The sequence below is a fragment of the Triticum urartu genome, chromosome 4, assembly GCF_003073215.2.
Source record: "Triticum urartu cultivar G1812 chromosome 4, Tu2.1, whole genome shotgun sequence".
In the NCBI taxonomy this organism is placed as follows: Eukaryota; Viridiplantae; Streptophyta; class Magnoliopsida; order Poales; family Poaceae; genus Triticum; species Triticum urartu.
The window spans coordinates 243,564,979-243,572,430 of NC_053025.1; positions in this window are offsets into that span (position 1 = coordinate 243,564,979).

The following is a 7,452-nucleotide window of genomic DNA, read 5'->3' on the forward strand; positions in this document are numbered from 1 at the left end:
CATGATCCTTTATCCTAACAGGAAAAGGTGGTTTCTCAACATAAGAAGTAGGAACAATAGGATCATTATAAGTGACAATCTTTTCTTCAACTTTAATAGGTGCAGCTACTTTTACTTCTATGGGAGGATGATATTTAAACCACTTCTCCTTGGGGATATCAACATAAGTAGCAAAAGATTCATAGAAAGAAGCTACTATCTCATAGTCAAGTCCATATTTAGTGCTAAATTTACGGAAAACATCGGTATCCATAAAAGATTTAACACAATCAAACCTAGGTGTCATACCTGACTGCTTACCTTTGTCGAGGTCCCAATCTTCAGAGTTGCGTTTATTTCTTTCCAATAAATCCCATTTGAATTCAATAGTCTTCATCATAAAAGAGCCAGCACAATAAGTATCAAGCATGGTGCGATTGTTATCGGAAAGCGGAGCATAAAAATTTTGAATAATCATTTTTCTTGAGAGCTCATGATTGGTCATGAATATAACATTGATTTAAGCCTCCCCCAAGCTTGAGCGATGCTTTCTCCTTCGCGAGGACAAAAATTATATATATATATAATTGCGATCACGATGAACAAGGTGCATAGGATAAAACTTCTGATGAAATTCCAATTTCAATCATTTGTAGTTCCATGACCCCATATCATCACATAGCCTATACCATGTCAATGCATCTCCCTTAAAAGATAAAGGCAAGACCTTCTTCTTGATAACATCATCGGGCATACCTGCAAGCTTCAATAATCCACAAACTTCATCCACATATATTAGGTGCTCATCAGGATGTAATGTTCCATCTCCCGCAAAAGGATTAGCTAGCAGTTTTTCTATCATAACCGAAGGAATTTCAATGGAGACATCATTTTCAGTAGGTTCAGTAGGTTGAGGAGCAACTCTTTGCTCTACTGGTCGGGGTGAAGATACCCCGAACAAGCCCCACAGAGGATTACTTTCCATAGTAACAAGTGACAGTAAATTTCAGCACACTATATAAATTTTTCCTTACCAAATTCCACCTACCAAAGGCGCTTCACTCCCCGGCAACGGCGCCATAAAAGAGTCTTGATGACCCACAAGTATAGGGGATCTATCATAGTCCTTTCGATAAGTAAGAGTGTCGAACCCAACAAGGAGCAGAAGGAAATGATAAGTGGTTTTCAGCAAGGTATTCTCTGCAAGCACTGAAATTATAGGTAATAGATAGTTTTGTGGTAAGATAATTTGTAACGAGCAACAAGTAACAAAAGTAAATAAAGTGCAGCAAGGTGGCCCAATCCTTTTTGTAGCAAAGGACAAGCCTGGACAAACTCTTATATGAAGTAAAGCGCTCCCAAAGACACATGGGAATTATCGTCAAGCTAGTTTTCATCACGTTCATATGATTCGCATTCGGTACTTTGACAATCTGATATGTGTGTGGACCGGTACTTGGGTGTTGTCCTTACTTGGACAAGCATCCCACTTATGATTAACCCCCATTGCAAGCATCCACAACTACAACATACGTATTAAGGTAAACCTAACCATAGCATGAAACATATGGATCCAAATCAGCCCCTTACGAAGCAACGCATAAATTAGGGTTTAAGCTTCTGTCACTCTAGCAACCCATCATCTACTTATTACTTCCCAATGCCATCCTCTAGGCCCAAATAATGGTGAAGTGTCATGTAGTCGACGTTCACATAACACCACTAGAGGAGAGACAACATACATCTCATCAAAATATCGAACGAATACCAAATTCACATGACTACTAATAGCAAGACTTCTCCCATGTCCTCAGGAACAAACATAACTACTCACAAAGCATAAACATGTTCATAATCAGGGGGGTATTAATATGCATATAGGATCTGAACATATGATCTTCCACCAATTAAAACAACTAGCATCAACTACAAGGAGTAATTAACACTACTAGCAACCCACAAGCACCCATCCCGGACTTGGAGACAAGAATTGGATACAAGAGATGAACTAGGGTTTTGAGAGGAGATGGTGTTGATGAAGATATTGATGGAGATTTCCCTCTCCCGATGAGAGGAGCGTTGGTGATGACGATGGCGATGATTTCCCCCTTCGGGAGGGAAGTTTCCTCGGCAGAACAGCTCCGCGAGAGCCCTAGATTGGTTCTGCCAAGGTTCCGCCTCGTGGCGACGGAGTTTCGTCCGAGAAGATGGCTTGTTATTTTTTCCCATCGAAAGACTTCATATAGAAGAAGATGGCCACCAGAGGGCCACCAGCGGGCCCACGAGGTAGGGGGCGTGCCCAGGGGGTAGGGCGCGCCCCCCACCCTCGTGGGCAGGGTGTGGCCCCCTGGTGAACTTATTCCTCTGAGTATTTTTTATATATTCTGAAAACGTCTTCCGTGAAGTTTTAGGACTTTTAGAGCTGTGCAGAATAGGTCTCTAATATTTGCTCCTTTTCCAGCCCAAAATCCCAGCGCATTCTCCCTCTTTATGTAAACCTTGTAAAATAAGAGAGAATAGGCATAAGTATTGTGACATAATGTGTAATAACAGCCCATAATGCAATAAATATCGATATAAAAGCATGATGCAAAATGGATGTATCACAAGACTTCTCCCATGTCCTCAGGAACAAACGTAACTACTCACAAAGCATATTCATGTTCATAATCAGATGGGTATTAATATGCATATAGGATCTGAAAATATGATCTTCCACCAAATAAACCGGCTAGCATCAACTACAAGGAGTAATCAACACTACTAGCAACCTACAGGTACCAATACCAGACTTAGAGACAAGAATTGGATACAAGAGATGAACTAGGGTTTGAGAGGAGATGGTGCTAGTGAAGATGTTGATGGAGATTGACCCCCTCCCGATGAGAGGATCATTGGTGATGACGATGGTGATGATTTCCCCCTCCCGGAGGGAAGTTTCCCCGGCAGAACAACTCCGCCGGAGCCCTAGATTGGTTCCATGAAGGTTCCGCCTCATGGCGGCGGAGTCTCGTCCTAAAAGCTTGCTTATCATTTTTCCTCAACGAAAGACCCCATATAGCAGAAGATGGGCATTGGAGGACCACCAGGGGGCCACGAGGTAGGGGAGCGCGCCCAGGGGGTAGGGCGCGCCCCCCACCCTCGTGGCTGGTGAGTGGCCCCCCTCTGGTACTTCTTGCACTCAGTATTTTTTTTATATTCTGAAAATAACTTCCGTGAAGTTTCAGGACTTTTGGAGCTGTGCAGAATAGGTCTCTAATATTTGCTCCTTTTCCAGCCTAGAATCCCAGCTGCCGACATTCTCCCTCTTTATGTAAACCTTGTAAAATAAGAGAGAATAGGTATAAGTATTGTGACATAATGTGTAATAACAGCCCATAATGCAATAAATATTGATATAAAAGCATGATGCAAAATGGACGTATCAACTCCCCCAAGCTTAGACCTCGCTTGTCCTCAAGCGAAAGCCGAAATCAAAAAATATGTCCACATGTTTAGAGATAGAGGTGTCGATAAAAATAAAATACGGACATGAGGGCATCATGATCATTCTTAGAACGGCAGCTTATATAATTATTGTCATATGATCTCTTATGCTAAAGTAACAATTCAATCACAATTTCAAGTGTGAATCATAAACTTCATTGAGAACCAACAAACTCTAATCTCAGTCATTTTGGCAATTGCAATTTATCATAACATAGGAAAGATTCAATATAAGAGCTTTTCAGCAAGTCTACATACTCAACCATCATATAGTCTTTCACAATTTCTAACACTCACGCAATACTTATTGGTATGAAGTTTTAATCGGACACAGAGAAAGATAGGGGCTTATAGTTTTGCCTCCCAACGTTTTACCTCAAGGGTAATGTCAACAATAATAGTTCATGAAAACTCACATCCAATTAGCCATATATACCAGGATCCTTCCAACATATTGTGCTTGCCAAAAGATAAAATGTAAAAAGCAAAGGTGAAGATCACCATGACTATTATGTAAGGTGGGAGATAAAAGTAAAAGATAGGCCCTTCGCAGAGGGAAGCAGAGGTTGTCATGCGCTTTTATGGTTGGATGCACAAAATCTTAATGCAAAAGAACGTCACTTTATATTGCCACTTGTGATATGGACCTTTATTATGAAGTCCGTCGCTTTTATTTCTTCCACATCACAAGATCGTATAAAGCTTATTTTCTCCACACTAATAAATCATACATATATAGAGAGAAATTTTTTATTGCTTGCACCGATGATAACTTACTTGAAGGATCTTACTCAATCCATAGGTAGATATGGTGGACTCTCATGGCAAAACTGGGTTTAAGGGTATTTGGAAGCACAAGTAGTATCTCTACTTGGTGCAAAGAATTTGGCTAGAATGAGGGGGAAAGGCAAGCTCAATCATATTGGATGATCCATGACAATATAATTTATCTCAGATGAAAGAAAACATAACCCATTACGTTGTCTTCCTTGTCCAACGTTAACTCTTTAGCATGTCATATTTTAATGAGTGCTCACAATCATAAAAGATGTCCAAGATAGTGTATTTATATGCGAAGACCTCTCTTTCTTTATTACTTCCTATTAATTGCAACGATGACCAAAACTATGTTTGTCAACTCTCAACAACGTTTATTCATCATACTCTTTATATGTGAGCTTATTACTCCCCATAAGATCCATATTATCTCTTTTATTTCTTTTATTCTTTCTCTTTTCTTTTATTCACTCAAGATCATGGCAAAATAATCAAACCCTTGACTCAACACTAATCTTTATTATATAGCTCACGGACTCGATTACATAGAAGGATCATAAAGCAAAACTCAAAACTAGATCATACCAAAAAATTTATTCTACTAGATAAAGATATCGCTAAAAGGATCAAACTAAGAAAAACGGTAAAGATAAAAGTGATGGTGATACGATACCGGGGCACTCCCCCAAGCTTGGCAGTTGCCAAGGGGAGTGCCCATACCCATGTGATTATATCTCTTTTGCCGATGAAGGAGTTGGAGTTGTTGATGATGTAGGCTTGTCGTCCCTCTTCCAAGGCATAGGCTCACCATCATAGAAGGATGATCGAGTCTCCTGAGTCCTCAAATCTGCAGCCAAACTCATCCTTTTGAATCTATATTCATACTCACAGTTTTGATTTTGTAGGTCATAGATCTGGGCTTGGAGGTGCTCAATTTTCTCATGAAGCTTGAAGATGGCCTCCCCAATGTCCTTGACGTCCACCTTGTGGTTGTTGGTGAACTCTGTGATCATAATGTGATTGGAGTCGAGTCCACGCTCCGCCATCTCCTGACACTTGAAAACTTGTTGCTCCAATGCCTCGAGCCTTGCCTCCGTGCTTCCGGTCTTCCTTGGTCCCTCAACATCGCAGATGTGCAACAACCCCTCACGCATCTCAATGGTTTGAGGGTGTTGCAGCACCTCCGCGAGGTAGGGGTTGATGACCTTCTCGAAGAACTTGTCCTTGGGGGCACTTGAAGACGACATGACGACCTAGATCTGTCGGAAAAACAGTTCGAAACAAAGACGAGAGATATTTGCGTGATACAGGAGTCCAAACCTCCGGGAGATTATATAATGAATTTTTACCGACCAAAATATGTAACGTGCAAGAAAATAGAGTCCGGAGAGTGCACGAGGTGCCCACGAGGCAGGGGGCGCGCCCTCCACCCTCGTGGAGCCCTCGTGTCCTTCCCGGACTGCTTCTTATTTTTCTAAATATTCCAAAATGGAGAAAAATTGCCATTAGAACTGTTTTGGAGTCGGTTTACTTACCGTACCACATACCTATTCCTTTTTGGAGTCTGAAACATCCCGGACAGTGTCTATGTATTCCTCCGGGGTTACGGTTTCAATAACATTGGTTTCAATATTTATAGGATTACCTGAGATATAATGTTTGATTCTTTGACCGTTCACCACCTTCGGATTTGTGCCTTCGAAGTTGTTGATTTTTATAGCACCGGAACAATAGACCTCCTTGATAACGTAAGGACCTTCCCATTTAGAGAGAAGTTTCCCTGCAAAAAATCTTAAACGAGAGTTGTATAGCAATACATAATCACCTACATTAAACTCACGCTTTTGTATCCTTTTGTCATGCCATCTTTTAACTTTTTCTTTAAACAATTTGGCATTCTCATAGGCTTGGGTTCTCCATTCATCAAGTGAGATAATGTCAAATAACCTTTTCTCACTGGCAAGTTTGAAATCATAATTCAGCTCTTTAATAGCCCAATAAGCCTTATGTTCTAGTTCGAGAGGTAAGTGACATGCTTTTCCATAAACCATTTTATACGGAGACATACCCATAGGATTTTTATATGCAGTTCTATACGCCCATAATGCATCATCAAGTTTCTTGGACCAATTCTTTCTAGATATATTAACAGTCTTTTGCAAAATTGATTTGAGTTCTCTATTACTCAATTCTACTTGACCACTAGACTGTGGGTGATAAGGAGATGCAATTCTATGATTAACATCATACTTAGCAAGCATTTTACGGAAAGCATCATGCATAAAATGTGAACCACCATCAGTCATTAAATATCTAGGGACTCCAAACCTTGGAAAAATAATTTCTTTAAGCATCTTAATAGAGGTGTTATGATCAGCACTACTAGTTGGAATAGCTTCTACCCACTTAGTAACGTAATCAACAGCAACTAAAATATGTGTATATCCATTAGAGGCAGGAAACGGTCCCATATAATCAAAACACCAAACATCAAACGGTTCAATAACAAGTGAATAATTCATAGGCATTTCTTGACGTCTACTAATATTACCAATTCTTTGACATTCATCACAAGATAAGACAAACTTACGGGCATCCTTGAAGAGAGTAGCAATAAAAACTGGATTGCAATACCTTATGTGCAGTTCTATCTCTAGCGTGGTGTCCTCCATAAGCTTCGGAGTGACACTTGCATAGGATCTGTTCCTGTTCATGCTCAGGTACACAATGCCTAATAACACGATCTACTCCTTCTTTATAGAGATGTGGGTCATCCCAAAAGTAATGTCTTAAATCATAGAAAAAAAATTCCTTTTGCTGGTATGTGAAACTAGGTGGTATAAATTTAGCAAAAATGTAATTAGCATAATCAGCATACCATGGAGCAGTATGGGAAGCATTTATGACATTTAATTGTTCATCAAGAAAGGTATCATCAATAGGTAGTGGGTCATCAAGAACATTTTCTAACCTAGACAAGTTATCTGCAACGGGGTTCTCAGCTCCCTTTCTATCAATAATATGCAAATCAAATTCTTGTAGCAAGAGAACCCATCTAATAAGTCTAGGTTTAGCATCTTTCTTTTCCATAAGATATTTAATAGCAGCATGATCCGTGTGAATAGTTACTTTAGAATAAACAATATAAGGTCTGAACTTATCACAAGGAGATACAACTGCTGAGAATTCTTTTTCAGTAGTAGCATAATT